Source organism: Oncorhynchus tshawytscha, unplaced genomic scaffold, assembly GCF_018296145.1.
Source record: "Oncorhynchus tshawytscha isolate Ot180627B unplaced genomic scaffold, Otsh_v2.0 Un_contig_5779_pilon_pilon, whole genome shotgun sequence".
NCBI classification, from domain to species: domain Eukaryota; kingdom Metazoa; phylum Chordata; class Actinopteri; order Salmoniformes; family Salmonidae; genus Oncorhynchus; species Oncorhynchus tshawytscha.
Genome location: NW_024608041.1, coordinates 1 through 16,493, shown reverse-complemented (window position 1 = coordinate 16,493; position 16,493 = coordinate 1). Strand labels below are relative to the sequence as shown.

The window sequence follows — 16,493 nt, the reverse complement described above, 5'->3', positions numbered from 1 at the left end:
CTGGGTCTGTGTCTGGCCTGGTCTGTGTGTCTGTGTCTCACTATAGCCTGGTCTGTGTCTCACTTGGTGTGTCTCACTCTGTGGTTGTCCTCACTATAGTCTGTGTCCTCACTATAGCCTGGTAGTGTGTCTGGCCTGGTGTGTCCTCACTGGCCTGGTAGTGTGTCCTCACTATCCTGGTAGTGTCCTCACTATGCCTGGTCTGTGTCCTCACTATTGGTCTGTGTCTGTGGTAGTGTGTCCTCACTATAGCCTGTAGTGTGTCCTGGCCTGGTAGTGTCCTCACTATAGCCTGGTCTGTCCTCACTATAGCCTGGTAGTGTGTCCTCACTGCCTGGTAGTTTGTCCTCACTATAGCCTGGTAGTGTGTCCTCACTATAGCCTGTCCTCACTATGGTCTGGTCTGTGTTATAGCCTGGTCTGTCACTATAGTCTGGTCCTTAGCCTGGTCTGGTCACTGGTCTGGTCTGTGTCCTGTCTGGTGTTTGTCTGGTCTGTCTGGTCTGTGTCTGGTCTGGTCTGGTCTGTTTGGTCTGGTCCTGTTTGGTCTGGTCTGTCACTATAGCCTGGTAGTTTGTCCTCACTATGGTCTGGTTGTGTCTGGTCACTGTCTGGTGTCTGGTCTGTCTGGTTTGTCTGGTCTGTAGCCTGGTCTGGTCTGTTTGGTCTGGTCTGGTCACTGTCTGGTCTGGTCTGTTAGCCTGGTCTGGTCTGTTTGGTCTGGTCTGTTTGGTCTGGTCTGTTTGGTCTGTCTGGTCTGGTCTGTCCTCTGGTCTGGTCTGTCTGGTCTGGTCTGTCTGGTCTGGTCTGTTTGGTCTGGTCTGTTTGGTCTGGTCTGTTTGGTCTGTGTGTCTGTTTGGTCTGGTCTGTCTGGTCTGGTCTGTCTGGTCTGGTCTGTGGTCTGGTCTCTGGTCTGGTCTGTCTGGTCTGGTCTGTTTGGTCTGGTCTGTTTGGTCTGGTCTGTTTGGTCTGGTCTGTCTGGTCTGGTCTGTGGTCTGGTCTGGTCTGTCTGTCTGGTCTGTTTGGTCTGGTCTGTTTGGTCTGGTCTGTCCATTGCTGTGGTCTGGTCTGTTTGGTCTGGTCTGTCTGGTCTGGTCTGTTTGGTCTGGTCTGTTTGGTCTGGTCTGTCTGGTCTGGTCTGGTCTGGTCTGTCTGGTCTGGTCTGTCTGGTCTGGTCTGTCTGGTCTGGTCTGTGTTTGGTCTGGTCTGTTTGGTCTGGTCTGTTTGGTCTGGTCTGTTTGGTCTGGTCTGTTTGGTCTGGTCTGGTCTGGTCTGTTTGGTCTGGTCTGTCTGGTCTGGTCTGTTTGGTCTGGTCTGTTTGGTCTGGTCTGGTCTGGTCTGGTCTGTTTGGTCTGGTCTGTTTGGTCTGGTCTGTCTGTCTCTGTCTGTCTGGTCTGGTCTGTCTGTCTGGTCTGTCTGTCTGGTCTGTTTGGTCTGGTCTGTCTGGTCTGGTCTGTCTGGTCTGTCTGTCTGGTCTGGTCTGTCTGGTCTGTTTGGTCTGGTCTGTCTGGTCTGGTCTGTCTGGTCTGGTCTGTCTGGTCTGTGTCTGGTCTGTCTGGTCTGTCTGGTCTGGTCTGTTTGGTCTGGTCTGTCTGGTCTGTCTGTTTGGTCTGGTCTGGTCTGTTTGTCTGGTCTGTCTGTTTGGTCTGGTCTGTCTGTCTGGTCTGTGTCTGGTCTGTCTGTCTGTCTGGTCTGTTTGGTCTGGTCTGTCTGGTCTGGTCTGTCTGGTCTGTCTGTTTGTCTGGTCTGTCTGGTCTGTCTGTTTGGTCTGTCTGTCTGGTCTGTCTGTCTGGTCTGGTCTGTCTGGTCTGTTCTGTCTGGTCTGTCTGTTTGGTGGTCTGTTTGGTCTGGTCTGTCTGTTCTGGTCTGTCTGGTCTGTCTGTTTGGTCTGGTCTGTTGGTCTGGTCTGTTTGGTCTGGTCTGTCTGTGGTCTGGTCTGTTTGGTCTGTCTGTCTGGTCTGTCTGTCTGTCTGTCTGTCTGGTCTGTCTGTTGTGTCTGGTCTGTCTGTCTGGTCTGGTCTGTCTGTCTGTTGGTCTGTTTGGTCTGGTCTGTCTGTTTGGTCTGGTCTGGTCTGTCTCTGGTCTGGTCTGTCTGTTTGGTCTGGTCTGTTTGGTCTGGTCTGTCTGGTCTGGTCTGTCTGTCTGGTCTGGTCTGTCTGTTTGGTCTGGTCTGTCTGTTTGGTCTGGTCTGTCTGTCTGTTCTGGTCTGGTCTGTCTGTCTGGTCTGGTCTGGTCTGTCTGTGTGTCTGTCTGTCTGTTCTGTCTGTTTGGTCTGGTCTGTTTGGTCTGTCTGTCTGTCTGTCTGTCTGTGTCTGTCTGGTCTGGTCTGTGTCTGTCTGTTTGGTCTGGTCTGGTCTGTCTGTCTGTTTGGTCTGGTCTGTCTGTCTGGTCTGGTCTGGTCTGTCTGTCTGTTCTGGTCTGGTCTGGTCTGTCTGTTTGGTCTGGTCTGTCTGTCTGTCTGTCTGTTTGGTCTGGTCTGTCTGTTGGTCTGGTCTGTCTGTCTGGTCTGGTCTGTCTGTCTGTCTGTCTGGTCTGGTCTGTCTGTCTGGTCTGGTCTGTCTGTCTGTTTGGTCTGGTCTGTCTGTTTGGTCTGGTCTGTCTGTCTCTGTCTGTCTGTCTGTTTGGTCTGGTCTGTCTGTTTGGTCTGGTCTGTCTGTTTGGTCTGGTCTGTCTGTCTGGTCTGTGTCTGTCTGTTTGTCTGTCTGGTCTGTCTGTTTGGTCTGGTCTGTCTGTTTGGTCTGGTCTGTCTGTCTGTCTGGTCTGTCTGTTTGGTCTGGTCTGTCTGTCTCTGGTCTGTCTGTCTGGTCTGTGTCTGTCTGTTTGGTCTGGTCTGGTCTGTTTGGTCTGTCTGGTCTGTCTGTCTGTTCTGGTCTGTCTGTTTGGTCTGTCTGTCTGTTTGGTCTGGTCTGTTTGGTCTGGTCTGTCTGTTTGGTCTGGTCTGTCTGTTTGGTCTGGTCTGGTCTGTCTGTCTTTGGTCTGTCTGTCTGTCTTTGGTCTGGTCTGTCTGTTTGGTCTGGTCTGGTCTGTCTGTCTGTCTGTCTGGTCTGTCTGTCTCTGGTCTGTCTGTTTGGTCTGGTCTGGTCTGGTCTGGTCTCTTTGGTCTGGTCTGTCTGTTTGGTCTGGTCTGGTCTGTCTGTCTGTTTGGTCTGGTCTGGTCTGTCTGTCTGTTTGGTCTGGTCTGTCTGTCGGTCTGGTCTGTCTGTTTGGTCTGGTCTGTCTGTCTGTTTGGTCTGGTCTGTCTGTTTGGTCTGGTCTGTCTGTCTGGTCTGGTCTGGTCTGGTCTGTCTGTCTGTCTGTCTGTCTGTCTGGTCTGGTCTGTCTGTTTGGTCTGGTCTGTCTGTCTGTTGGTCTGGTCTGTCTGTTCTGGTCTGGTCTGGTCTGTCTGTTTGGTCTGGTCTGTCTGTCTGGTCTGGTCTGTCTGTTTGGTCTGGTCTGTCTGTCTGGTCTGTCTGGTCTGGTCTGTCTGTCGTCTGGTCTGTCTGTCTGTTGGTCTGGTCTGTCTGTCTGTCTGGTCTGTTTGGTCTGTCTGTTTGGTCTGGTCTGTCTGGTCTGGTCTGTCTGTTTGGTCTGGTCTGTCTGTTTGGTCTGGTCTGTCTGTTTGGTCTGGTCTGTCTGTCTGTCTGGTCTGTCTGTTTGGTCTGGTCTGTCTGTCTCTGTGGTCTGTCTGGTCTGTCTGTTTGGTCTGGTCTGTCTGTTTGGTCTGGTCTGTCTGTCTGTCTGGTCTGTCTGTCTCTGTGTCTGTCTGTCTGTTCTGTCTGTCTGTCTGGTCTGTGTCTGTCTGTCTGTCTGTCTGTCTGTTTGGTCTGGTCTGTCTGTTTGGTCTGGTCTGTCTGTCTGTCTCTGTGTCTGTCTGTTTGGTCTGGTCTGTCTGTCTGTCTGTCTGTCTGTTTGGTCTGGTCTGTCTGTTTGGTCTGGTCTGTCTGTTGGTCTGGTCTGTCTGTCTGTCTCTGTCTGTCTGTCTGTTTGGTCTGTCTGTCTGTCTGTCTGTCTGTTCTGTCTGTCTGTCTCTGTCTGGTCTGTCTGTCTGTCTGGTCTGGTCTGTCTGTCTGGTCTGTCTGTCTGTTTGGTCTGGTCTGTCTGTCTGGTCTGTCTGTCTGGTCTGGTCTGTCTGGTCTGTCTGTCTGTCTGGGTCTGTCTGTCTGGTCTGGTCTCTGTCTGTCTGTTTGGTCTGGTCTGTCTGGTCTGGTCTGTCTGTTTGTCTGGTCTGTCTGTCTGGTCTGTCTGTCTGTCTGGTCTGGTCTGTCTGTCTGTCTGGTCTGTCTGTTTGGTCTGGTCTGTCTGTCGGTCTCTGTGTCTGTCTGTCGGTCTCTGTCTGTCTCTGTGTCTGTCTGTCTCTGTGTCTCTGTGTCTGTCTGTCGGTCTCTGTGTCTGTCTGTCGGTCTCTGTGTCTGTCTGTCGGTCTCTGTGTCTGTCTGTCGGTCTCTGTGTCTGTCTGTCGGTCTCTGTGTCTGTCTGTCGGTCTCTGTGTCTGTCTGTCGGTCTCTGTGTCTGTGTCTCTGTGTCTGTCTGTCGGTCTCTGTGTCTGTCTGTCGGTCTCTGTGTCTGTCTGTCGGTCTCTGTGTCTGTCTGTCGGTCTCTGTGTCTGTCTGTCGGTCTCTGTGTCTGTGTGTCTGTCGGTCTCTGTGTCTGTGTGTCTGTCGGTCTCTGTGTCTGTGTGTCTGTCGGTCTCTGTGTCTGTGTGTCTGTCGGTCTCTGTGTCTGTCGTCTGTCTCTGTGTCTGTGTGTCTGTCGGTCTCTGTGTCTGTGTGTCTGTCGGTCTCTGCGTCTGTGTCTGTGGTCTGTCTGTCTCTGTCTGTCTGTCTCTGCGTCTGTCTGTCTGTCGGTCTCTGTGTCTGTCTGTCTGTCTCTGCGTCTGTCTGTCTGTCTGTCTCTGTCTGTCTGTCTGTCTCTGCGTCTTGTCTGTCTGTCTGTCTCTGCGTCTGTCTGTCTGTCTCTGCGTCTGTCTGTCTGTCTCTGCGTCTGTCTGTCTGTCTCTGCGTCTGTATGTCTGTCTCTGTGTCTGTCTGTCTGTCTCTGCGTCTGTCTGTCTGTCTCTGCGTCTGTCTGTCTGTCTCTGCGTCTGTCTGTCTGTCTTGCCTGTTTAGTGAGTATGTAGTAACCCAGGAAGCCCATGCTGGTAGCGTAGGTGATGAAGTAGGTGACTGGTTCCATCACGTCCCAGGCAAACACAAACCTGGATGGGACGGCGGGGCACAGATTAATCCCTGTGTGTGTGTGTGTGTCTGTAATCCTTGTGTTTGTGTGTGTCTGTAATCCCCGTGTTTGTGTGTGTTTGTGTGTGTGTCTGTAATCCCTGTGTGTGTCTGTAATCCCTATGTGTGTGTGTCTGTAATCCATGTGTGTGTGTGTCTGTAATCCCCGTGTGTGTGTGTGTGTCTGTAATCCCCGTGTGTGTGTGTCTGTAATCCCTGTGTGTGTGTGTGTCTGTAATCCCTGTGTGTGTCTGTAATCCCTGTGTGTGTCTGTAATCCCTGTGTGTGTCTGTAATCCCTGTGTGTGTGTGTCTGTAATCCATGTGTGTGTGTGTCTGTAATCCCTGTGTGTGTGTGTGTGTTCTGTAATCCCTATGTGTGTGTAATCCCCGTGTAATCTCTGTGTGTGTGTCTGTAATCCCTGTGTGTGTGTGTCTGTAATCCCTGTGTGTGTGTGTCTGTAATCCCTGTGTGTGTGTGTCTGTAATCCCTGTGTGTGTGTGTCTGTCCCTGTGTGTGTGTGTGTCTGTAATCCCTGTGTGTGTGTGTGTCTGTAATCCCTGTGTGTGTGTGTGTGTCTGTAATCCCAGTGTGTGTGTCTGTAATCCCTGTGTGTGTGTGTCTGTAATCCCTGTGTGTGTGTGTCTGTAATCCCTGTGTGTGTGTGTCTGTAATCCCCCCGTGTGTGTGTCTGTAATCCCTGTGTGTGTGTGTGTCTGTAATCCCCGTGTGTGTGTCTGTAATCCCCGTGTGTGTGTGTCTGTAATCCCCGTGTGTGTGTGTGTCTGTAATCCCCGTGTGTGTGTCTGTCTGTAATCCCCGTGTGTGTCTGTAATCCTTATGTGTGTGTCTGTAATCCCTGTGTGTGTGTCTGTAATCCCTATGTGTGTGTGTCTGTAATCCCTGTGTGTGTGTGTGTCTGTAATCCCTGTGTGTGTAATCCCTGTGTCTGTAATCCCTGTGTGTGTGTCTGTAATCCCTGTGTGTGTGTGTCTGTAATCCCCCGTGTGTGTGTCTGTAATCCCTGTGTGTGTGTCTGTAATCCCTGTGTGTGTGTGTCTGTAATCCCTGTGTGTGTGTCTGTAATCCCGTGTGTGTGTCTGTAATCCCTGTGTGTGTGTCTGTAATCCCTGTGTGTGTGTCTGTAATCCCTGTGTGTGTGTGTCTGTAATCCCTGTGTGTGTGTCTGTAATCCCCATGTGTGTGTCTGTAACCCCCGTGTGTGTGTGTCTGTAATCCCCGTGTGTGTGTGTCTGTAATCCCTGTGTGTGTGTGTGCTGTAATCCCTGTGTGTGTGTGTGTGTCTGTAATCCCTGTGTCTGTAACCCCGTGTGTGTCTCCCCCTGTGTGTGTGTCTGTAATCCCTGTGTGTGTGTGTGTCTGTAATCCCTGTGTGTGTCTGTAATCCCTGTGTGTGTGTGTCTGTAATCCCCATGTGTGTGTAATCCTTGTCTGTAATCCCCATGTGTGTGTCTGTAATCCCTGTGTGTGTCTGTAATCCCTGTGTGTGTGTGTCTGTAATCCCTGTGTGTGTGTGTGTCTGTAATCCCTGTGTGTGTGTGTCTGTAATCCCTGTGTGTGTGTCTGTAATCCCCGTGTGTGTGTGTCTGTAATCCCTGTGTGTGTGTGTCTGTAATCCCTGTGTGTGTGTGTGTGTAATCCCTGTGTGTGTGTGTCTGTAATCCCCTGTGTGTGTGTCTGTAATCCCCGTGTGTGTGTGTCTGTAATCCCTGTGTGTGTGTGTCTGTAATCCCTGTGTGTGTGTGTCTGTAATCCCTGTGTGTGTGTGTCTGTAATCCCTGTGTGTGTGTGTCTGTAATCCCTGTGTGTGTGTCTGTAATCCCTGTGTGTGTGTGTCTGTAATCCCTGTGTGTGTGTGTGTCTGTAATCCCTGTGTGTGTGTCTGTAATCCCTGTAATCCCTGTGTGTGTGTGTCTGTAATCCCTGTGTGTGTGTGTGTCTGTAATCCCTGTGTGTGTGTGTCTGTAATCCCTGTGTGTGTGTGTAATCCCTGTGTGTGTGTGTCTGTAATCCCTGTGTGTGTGTCTGTAATCCCTGTGTGTGTGTGTCTGTAATCCCTGTGTGTGTGTCTGTAATCCCTGTGTGTGTGTGTCTGTAATCCCTGTGTGTGTGTGTCTGTAATCCCTGTGTGTGTCTGTAATCCCTGTGTGTGTGTGTCTGTAATCCCTGTGTGTGTGTGTGTCTGTAATCCCTGTGTGTGTGTGTAATCCCTGTGTGTGTGTGTCTGTAATCCCTGTGTGTGTCTGTAATCCCTGTGTGTGTGTGTCTGTAATCCCCGTGTGTGTGTGTCTGTAATCCCCGTGTGTGTGTGTGTCTGTAATCCCTGTGTGTGTGTGTCTGTAATCCCTGTGTGTGTCTGTAATCCCTGTGTGTGTGTGTCTGTAATCCCTGTGTGTGTGTGTCTGTAATCCCTGTGTGTGTGTCTGTAATCCCCGTGTGTGTGTGTCTGTAATCCCTGTGTGTGTGTGTCTGTAATCCCTGTGTGTGTGTGTCTGTAATCCCTGTGTGTGTGTGTCTGTAATCCCTGTGTGTGTGTCTGTCCCTGTGTGTGTGTGTCTGTAATCCCTGTGTGTGTGTGTCTGTAATCCCTGTGTGTGTGTGTCTGTAATCCCTGTAATCCCTGTGTGTGTGTCTGTAATCCCTGTGTGTGTGTGTCTGTAATCCCTGTGTGTGTGTGTCTGTAATCCCTGTGTGTGTGTGTCTGTAATCCCTGTGTGTGTGTGTGTCTGTAATCCCTGTGTGTGTGTGTGTCTGTAATCCCTGTGTGTGTGTGTCTGTAATCCCTGTGTGTGTGTGTGTCTGTAATCCCTGTGTGTGTGTGTCTGTAATCCCTGTGTGTGTGTGTCTGTAATCCCTGTGTGTGTGTGTCTGTAATCCCTGTGTGTGTCTGTAATCCCTGTGTCCCTGTGTGTCTGTAATCCCTGTGTGTGTGTGTGTCTGTAATCCCTGTGTGTGTGTGTGTGTGTCTGTAATCCCTGTGTGTGTGTGTGTCTGTAATCCCTGTGTGTGTGTGTGTCTGTAATCCCTGTGTGTGTGTGTGTCTGTAATCCCTGTGTGTGTGTGTGTCTGTAATCCCTGTGTGTGTGTGTGTGTCTGTAATCCCTGTGTGTGTGTGTGTCTGTAATCCCTGTGTGTGTGTGTCTGTAATCCCTGTGTGTGTGTGTCTGTAATCCCTGTGTGTGTGTGTCTGTAATCCCTGTGTGTGTGTGTGTGTGTGTGTAATCCCTGTCTGTGTGTGTGTGTGTGTGTCTGTAATCCCTGTGTGTGTGTGTGTGTCTGTAATCCCTGTGTGTGTGTGTGTCTGTAATCCCTGTGTGTGTGTGTGTGTGTCTGTAATCCCTGTGTGTGTGTCTGTAATCCCTGTGTGTGTGTGTCACCAAGTCAGGTATCCCAGAAAGCTTCCCTGTAGAGAAGAAAGGCAAGCACCCCCACTCTACACGCATCGACTGAGACTCCGCCCTCCCAGCCACTTGGGCCCGCACCTACACACACACACACACACACAGACAGAAAGACACACACACAGAGAGACAGAAAGACACACACACAGAGAGACAGAAAGACACACACACACTGACAGAAAGACACACACACAGAGAGACAGAAAGACTGTAATCCCTGACACACACAGACAGAAAGACACACACACAGAGAGACATTACCTAACGTGTTATTAAGCCCATAGACAACAATGGTGTCTGTTTCTAAGTCCGTCCGTCCGTCTCGCCGTCTGTCTGTCTGTCCGTCCGTCTGTCTACAGTACCTCCTCCAGAGGTCCCAGCTCCTGCTTCAGTGTATCCAGTCTGCGGAGAAGCTGAATCTGTCTCAGTAGTTGGTGTTCTGGCAGGTTGAGAGCTGACTGGAGCATGTGGACTACTGTCTTCATGTCATCTATACTGGTGGAATGTTCTGGAGACTCTGATAGGGGGAGGAGAGAGGAGAGAGAGGAGGAGAGATGAGCAGAGAGAGGAGTGGAAAGGGGAGGAGAGAGGAGGAGAGGGAGGGAGGAGAGAGGAGCAGAGGGAGGGAGGGAGGAAGGAGCAGAGTGAGGAGAAAGGAGGAGAGGAGAGGAGCGGAGCGGAGGGGGGAGGAGAGGGAGGAGGAGGAGCAGGGGAGGGAGGAGGAGAGGAGCAGAGGGAAGGAGGAGGGAGGGAGGGAGAGGAGCAGAGGGAGGAGAGGAGAGAGAAGGGAGGGAGAGAGAGGAGCAGAGGGAGGAGAGAGGAGCAGAGGGAGGAGAGAGGAGCAGAGGAGGAGAGAGGAGCAGAGGAGAGGAGAGCAGAGGGAGGAGCAGAGGGAGAGCAAAGTCAGAGGGAGAGAGGAGCAGAGTGAGGAGAGGAGCAGAGGAGAGGAGGAGCAGAGTGAGGAGAGGAGGCAGAGAGAGGGAGAGGGAACAGAGGGAGGAGAGGGAGCAGAGGGAGGGGAGAGAGGAGCAGAGGGAGGAGAGAGGAGAGAGGAGGGAGGGAGGAGAGGAGGAGAGTGAGGGAGGAGAGTGGATCAGTGGGAGAGAGGAGAGAATCTGCAGCAGTGGGGAGTTCTGGCAGGTTGTGGGAGCTGGGAGGAGAGGAGCAGAGGGAGGAGAGAGGAGGGAGAGAGGAGCAGAGGGAGGGAGAGGAGCAGAGGGGGAGAGAGAGGAGAAGAGGAGCAGAGAGGAGAGAGGAGGAGAGAGGAGAGGAGCAGAGAGGAGAGAGGAGCAGAGAGAGGAGAGAGGAGGAGGAGAGGAGCAGAAAGAAAGGATAGAGGAGGTTCCTGGCCAGTTGGGGAGACGTTATTTTTATCAGTGACTTGTTAGGTTCCAGAGCTACTTCCATTTATTTTTATCAGTTTGTTAAACTTCCATTAAAAGAGTTCTGTGACTTTCCACAGGGTTGTTTGAACGTTGGTCTTTGAACAGTGTGATGAGCTCCTGCTGCAGAGAGCCTTCAGTCGCCACATCTCTATTTCCTCCAATCACAGGAGACCAAACCGAGTTTCCACCTGATACACAGATCAATGCAAAAACACTGAAAGGGTTCACCTAGGGGTCATGATAGGGGCTTGATGAATTATAATAATGGATTATGCTAATGTTGTATTAATAGAAGGGGAGGAAGACCCCTCCCTCTTTATATTTATAGGGTCCTACAGATTAACAATATATATATATATATTCATTATAGAGGTTTAGTATTTGTTCTACAGTGTTTTTCTGGTCTCTTTGCCTTTTATAAAGATCTGAGAAATGTGTGACTGTGAAGACAGAACTCTGCAGGGTGTCAGAGATAAGACACGGGGACATTCCACTGTACAGCAGTCTGTCCCTGTTAACCCCAAACTACAGCAGTCTGTCCCTGGGACCCCAAACTACAGCAGTCTGTCCCTGTTTACCCCAAACTACAGCAGTCTGTGGAGTCTGTCCCTGTTACCCCAAACTACAGCAGTCTGTCCCTGTTAACCCCAAACTACAGCAGTCTGTCCCTGTTTACCCCAAACTACAGGAGAGTCTGTCCCTGTTTACCCCAAACTACAGCAGTCTGTCCCCTGAGAGGAAACTACAGCAGTCTGTCCCTGTTAACCCCAAACTACAGCAGTCTGTCCCTGTTAACTTAAACTACAGCAGTCTGTCCCTGTTAGGTTCTACAGCAGTCTTCCATTAAAAACTACAGAGTCTGTGACTTTCCCCAAACTACAGCAGTCTGTTTGAACGTTACAGGTCTTTGAACCCCAGTGTGATGAGTCTCCTGCTGCCCCAAACTACCTTCAGTCGCCACATCTTATTTCCCCAATCTACAGCAGTCTGTCCGAGTTTCCCCAAACTACACAGATCAATGCAAAAAACTACTGCAGTCTTCCCTAGGGGTCCCCAAACTACAGCAGTCTGTCCCTGAACCCCAAACTACAGGATTATGCTAATGTTGTATTAAACTACAGCAGTCTGTCCCTGTTAACCCCAAACTCTTTAGTCTTTATAACCCCAAATTAACAAGTCTGTCCCTATATAACCCCAAACTTATAGAGTCTGTCCTTGTTCTACAGCAGTTTTTCCCTGTTCTCTTTGCCTTTTATAAAGATCTGAGCAGTCTGTCCCTGTGAACCCAAACTACAGCAGTCTGTCCCTGATTACCCCAAACTACAGCAGTCTGACCCTGTTCCACTGTACAGCAGTCTGTCCCTGTTAACCCCAAACTACAGCAGTCTGTCCCTGTTAACCCCAAACTACAGCAGTCTGTCCCTGTTAACCCCAAACTACAGCAGTCTGTCCCTGTTAACCCCAAACTACAGCAGTCTGTCCCTGTTAACCCCAAACTACAGCAGTCTGTCCCTGTTAACCCCAAACTACAGCAGTCTGTCCCTGTTAACCCCAAACTACAGCAGTCTGTCCCTGTTAACCCCAAACTACAGCAGTCTGTCCCTGTTAACTCCAAACTACAGCAGTCTGTCCCTGTTAACCCCAAACTACAGCAGTCTGTCCCTGTTAACCCCAAACTACAGCAGTCTGTCCCTGTTAACCCCAAACTACAGCAGTCTGTCCCTGTTAACTCCAAACTACAGCAGTCTGTCCCTGTTAACCCCAAACTACAGCAGTCTGTCCCTGTTAACCCCAAACTACAGCAGTCTGTCCCCGTTAACCCCAAACTACAGCAGTCTGTCCCTGTTAACCCCAAACTACAGCAGTCTGTCCCTGTTTACCCCAAACTACAGCAGTCTGTCCCCGTTTACCCCAAACTACAGCAGTCTGTCCCTGTTAACCCCAAACTACAGCAGTCTGTCCCTGTTAACCCCAAACTACAGCAGTCTGTCCCTGTTAACCCCAAACTACAGCAGTCTGTCCCTGTTAACCCAAACTACAGCAGTCTGTCCCTGTTAACCCAAACTACAGCAGTCTGTCCCTGTTAACCCCAAACTACAGCAGTCTGTCCCTGTTAACCCCAAACTACAGCAGTCTGTCCCTGTTTACCCCAAACTACAGCAGTCTGTCCCTGTTAACCCCAAACTACAGCAGTCTGTCCCTGTTTACCCCAAACTACAGCAGTCTGTCCCTGTTAACCCCAAACTACAGCAGTCTGTCCCTGTTTACCCCAAACTACAGCAGTCTGTCCCTGTTAACCCCAAACTACAGCAGTCTGTCCCTGTTAACCCCAAACTACAGCAGTCTGTCCCTGTTAACCCAAACTACAGCAGTCTGTCCCTGTTAACCCCAAACTACAGCAGTCTGTCCCTGTTAACCCAAACTACAGCAGTCTGTCCCTGTTAACCCCAAACTACAGCAGTCTGTCCCTGTTAACCCCAAACTACAGCAGTCTGTCCCTGTTTACCCCAAACTACAGCAGTCTGTCCCTGTTAACCCCAAACTACAGCAGTCTGTCCCTGTTTACCCCAAACTACAGCAGTCTGTCCCTGTTAACCCCAAACTACAGCAGTCTGTCCCTGTTTACCCCAAACTACAGCAGTCTGTCCTTGTTTACCCCCAAACTACAGCAGTCTGTCCCTGTTAACCCCAAACTACAGCAGTCTGTCCCTGTTAACCCCAAACTACAGCAGTCTGTCCCTGTTAACCCCAAACTACAGCAGTCTGTCCCTGTTACCCCAAACTACAGCAGTCTGTCCCTGTTAACCCCAAACTACAGCAGTCTGTCCCTGTTAACCCCAAACTACAGCAGCCTGTCCCTGTTAACCCCAAACTACAGCAGTCTGTCCCTGTTAACCCCAAACTACAGCAGTCTGTCCCTGTTAACCCCAAACTACAGCAGTCTGTCCCTGTTAACCCCAAACTACAGCAGTCTGTCCCTGTTAACCCCAAACTACAGCAGTCTGTCCCTGTTAACCCCAAACTACAGCAGTCTGTCCCTGTTAACTCCAAACTACAGCAGTCTGTCCCTGTTAACCCCAAACTACAGCAGTCTGTCCCTGTTTACCTGGGTCATGTACATTTGCATCATGTTGATTGGTCAAGAGAGTCCAGAGCAGAAACAGGAAGAGCCAACGGCGACCAAACATAGGAGGGATTTTCATTATTTTATAAAAATTTGTGCTAACAAAGAAAATGTTAAATAATATTGTAAAAGCATATTTTAAAAACAAACTATTACTTAAATTGTTAAAAACGTAACGTGTTCGGTTAGTCCGTTATCAACAAAAAGAAGTCTGATTACTCACACACATTACACTGTACCCTGGTCATGGGTTATTACAATGTTATTACACACACATTACACTCTACCCTGGTCATGGGTTATTACAACGTCACCACACACACACACACACACACACACACACCATACACACATTACACTCTACCCTGGTCATGGGTTATTACAATGTTATTACACACACACACACATTACACTCTACCCTGGTCATGGGTTATTACAATGTTATCACACACACACACACACACACACACACACACACACACATATTACACTCTACCCTGGTCATGGGTTATTACAACGTCACCACACACACACACACACACACACACACACACTACACTCTACCCTGGTCATGGGTTATTACAATGTTATCACACACACACACACACATATTACACTCTACCCTGGTCATGGGTTATTACAACGTCACCACACACACACACACACACACACACACATTACACTCTACCCTGGTCATGGGTTATTACACTGTCACCACACACACACACACACACACACACACACCATACACACACACAGAGTTCGGTACCTCTGCCCGGGGAGTGTATCCTGTAGATGGTGCTGTTGATGAGGATCTGGAAGTCCTGATTGAGAACTGTGTCTATAGAGGTGCTAGAGCAAACTCTCTCTCCATCTGAGAGGAGGAGGGGAGGGAGAGGAGGACGGGAGGAGAAGGGGAGGGAGGGGAGGAGGAGGGGGGGGAGGAGGGGGGGAGGAGAGGAGGGGAGGAGGGGAGGGAGGGGAGGAGGGGAGGGAGAGGAGGGACGGGAGGAGGAGGAGGAAGGGAGGGGAGGACGGGAGGAGGAGGGGGAGGGAGAGGAGGACGGGAGGAGGAGGGGAGGGGAGGGAGGAGGAGGGGAGGAGGAGGAGGGGAGGAGGAGGGGGAGGAGGGGGAGAGAGAGGAGGACGGGAGGAGAAGGAGGGGAGGAGGGAGAGAGAGGAGGAGGGAGGAGGACGGGAGGAGAAGGAGGGGAGGAGGAGGAGGGAGGAGGAGGGGAGGGGAGGGGAGGAGGGGGGAGGAGAAGGGGAGGGGAGGGGGAGGGGAGGGAGAGGAGGGGCGGGAGGGAGGGGAGGAGGGGAGGAGGAGGGGAGGGGAGGAGAGGAGGGAGGGGGAGGGAGGAGGGAGGAGGAGGAGGGAGGGAGGAGGGAGGAGAAGGAGGGGAGGGGAGGGGGAGGAGGAGGAGGAGGAGGAGGGAGGGGAGGGGGGAGGAGGAGGGGAGGAGGGGAGGGAGGAGGGAGGGGAGGAGGACGGGGGAGGAGGGAGGGGAGGAGGGGAGGAGGAGGGGAGGGAGGGACGGGAGGAGGAGGAGGGGGAGGGGAGGAGGAGGAGGAGGAGGAGGGGAGGGGGAGGGGAGGAGGGGAGGGAGGAGGGGACGGGAGGAGGGAGGGGAGGGGGAGGGAGGGAGGAGAGGAGGAGGGGAGGAGGAGGAGGGGAGGGGAGGAGGGAGAGAAGGAGGGAGGGAGGAGAGAGGAGGGAGGAGGGGAGGAGGAGGAGGGAGGAGGGGAGGAGGAGGAGGGGAGGAGGGGAGGGAGGAGGGGGAGGGAGGGGAGGAGGGGAGAGAGAGGAGGAGGGAGGGAGGAGGAGGGAGGAGGAGAGAGGGAGGAGGGAGGGAGGGAGGAGGGGAGGAGGGGGGAGAGAGAGGAGGAGGGGAGGGAGGGAGGGAGGGGAAGGAGGGGAGGAGGAGGAGGACGGGAGGAGGGAGGGGAGGAGGAGGGGAGGAGGAGGGAGTAAGGGGAGTAGATGAGGAGAAGATGAAGACGAGGATGGGATATATAGGTAAATATCAGCGGATGCTGTACTGTCAGAATAGGTTAGTGGAGATGTACTGGGTCAGAATAGGTTAGTGGAGATGTACTGTCAGAATAGGTTATAGTGGAGATGTTGTACTGTCAGAATAGGTTAGTGGAGATGTTACTGTCAGAATAGTTATAGTGGAGATGTTGTACTGTCAGAATAGGTTAGTGGAGATGTTGTACTGTCAGAATGGGTTATAGTGGAGATGTTGTACTGTCAGAATAGGTTATAGTGGAGATGTTGTACTGTCAGAATAGGTTATAAAAGTTGTATGGAATAGATATGGAGATTTGTACTGTCAGAATAGGTTATAGTGGAGATGTTGTACTGTCAGAATAGGTTATAGTGGAGATGTTGTACTGTCAGAATAGGTTATAGTGGAGATGTTGTACTGTCAGAATAGGTTATAGTGGAGATGTTGTACTGTCAGAATAGGTTAGTGGAGATGTTGTACTGTCAGAATAGGTTATAGTGAGATGTTGTACTGTCAGAACAGGTTATAGTGGAGATGTTGGTACTGTCAGAATAGGTTATAGTGGAGATGTTGTACTGTCAGAATAGGTTATAGTGGAGATGTTGATATTTTTACACGATGGTTGAATCCACAAATTAACAGATCTTGCCTGAGACCTGAAGACTTCTGTTAGTTCCTGGGCCTAATGCCTCGGCTTTGGCTCAGCAGGCTAACGCAGTCTTGAAGCCTGCAGAGGTGTGTGTGTTCACCACCACTGTGTTCAGTACCCAGCTCTGCGATACTTCTCAGGGTCCTCTCTCTGTATGTCTGACAGGAAGTCTGTTACTGTCATCAACATGGGAGCGCAGACTGAACTGACACAGCTCACTCGGGAGAGACAGAGGAGGAACAACACTGGTGCGTCCATGCTTATACTGTATAGATATCTGGGAGAGGGGAGATGGAGAGCGGAGATGGGGAGGAGGAGAGGACGAAGGGAGGAGGAGGAAGGAAGAAAGGGCAAAGAAAAAGAGGAAGGAAGAAAGAAACAGGAAGGAAAGAAAGAGATGGAAAGAAAAGAAGAGAAACGGAAGGAAGAAAAAAGTCGAAAGTGGAAAGGAAACAAACAGTGGAGAAAAGAGGGAGACGGAGGGAGGAGAGAGAAGAGTTACAGTTCATATAAAAATCAATCGACCTAAATAAATTGATTGGCCTAATCTATGGATTTCACAGGACTGGAGTTTTCCTCGATCTACACAGTACTCCATAACGACACAAACGAAAATGGGTTTTTCGACATTTTGCAAATGTAATTAAAATTAAAAACATAAGAACATTTACATAAGTATTTACAGACGCTTTGACATTTTAAAAAGAAAAAT

At 50.8% G+C, this 16,493-nt stretch overlaps 1 long non-coding RNA gene across 1 annotated transcript; it reads right to left on the bottom strand.

The window, feature by feature from the left end:
- Nucleotides 1-5,023: 5,023 nt before the first annotated feature.
- LOC121843238 lies at nt 5,024-14,024 on the bottom strand. The gene is made up of 4 exons (XR_006081478.1): nt 13,893-14,024; nt 8,977-9,131; nt 8,591-8,695; nt 5,024-5,173 (listed from the first exon to the last, which is right to left on the bottom strand). It is a non-coding gene; the product is annotated as an uncharacterized LOC121843238 (long non-coding RNA).
- Between the last annotated feature and the right edge of the window lie 2,469 nt (nt 14,025-16,493).